This window comes from Dasypus novemcinctus, chromosome 14, assembly GCF_030445035.2.
Source record: "Dasypus novemcinctus isolate mDasNov1 chromosome 14, mDasNov1.1.hap2, whole genome shotgun sequence".
NCBI classification, from domain to species: domain Eukaryota; kingdom Metazoa; phylum Chordata; class Mammalia; order Cingulata; family Dasypodidae; genus Dasypus; species Dasypus novemcinctus.
Window position 1 is genome coordinate 104846582 of NC_080686.1, and position 1113 is coordinate 104847694.

Below are 1113 nucleotides of genomic sequence, written 5' to 3' on the forward strand. Positions count from 1 at the left end.
CGGTGAACATGTCCACGCGTGGATTTGTTTGAACCCTTGTACGCTGGGTGGCATCGGGTCTCCCCAAAATTCCCGTCGACCTGGAACCTTTGAACTTACTTGGAAACAGGGTCTTTACAGATGCGGGTGGTGAAATGAGGTCACTCTGGAGTCGGGGGGCGGGGGACACCCTAGATGCAATGTCTCTGTGCTTCTAAGAGGCGCAGACGCAAGGAGCGAAGGTGGTCGTGGGACGGGGCATGCTGGAGCAACGCCGCTGCAGGCCAAGGCGCCGCCAGGGCCGCAGGGAGCTGGAGGAGACAGGGGAGGGCCTCTCGGACCTCTGGGGACAGCACGGCCCCGCTGGCACCCTGCGCTCGACGCCTGGCCCCCAGAGCAGGGGAGACCCCCCTTCTTCTGTGGTGAGCCACCTTGTGGTCATTTGTCCCGGCAGCCCCCGGCAGACCAAGACAAGCGGGTCTCCATTCCTTTCCGTCTACACCTGGACGCCACCTTCAGCTCACTGGTTACTTGCAGTTGTCACTTGGTCCTGCTGTGCCTCAGTTTCCCTGTCCATAACTTGGGGATGTTAATACTCCCTGCCTCAGGGGGTCGCTGGAGGGGCTTTTGTCCGTGGAGGGCCGAGGCCGCCGCTCTCAGCCCCCGCCCGCCAGGGTCCCCTGCTCTCACCTCCCTTGTGTGGCTCTTCAGGTCTCCTGCCTCCACAGCCATGAGTACCACGAGCCTGGACACAGGGACTGCCCCGCACCCACGGCCGTCTGGCCCACGGCGCTGCACCCACGGCCGTCTGACAGGTGTGCTGAGCACACGGTAAACGCAGAGGTGCAGCTCCACCCCGGGGTTTTGTCGGCAAAAGGACACCTGCTGTCAAAGGAATCTAAAAGCAGGGCATGATACCACTCGGCCAGCACACTCAACGCACCCGGGGCCAGGCAGGCGGGCACCAGTCGTGCCCACCCCTGCTGGGCAGGGCACCCACTGCCAAGCGCCATATTTGGGCACAAGCAGGTAGCGCTGGGCAGCACCTGGTACCTCTTGGGTCTTGTAACTATGTCAAAGAAAATTCCCCAAAGGAGCTTCGGTGCTGCTCTGCCCAGGACAGCGGGCCCATGT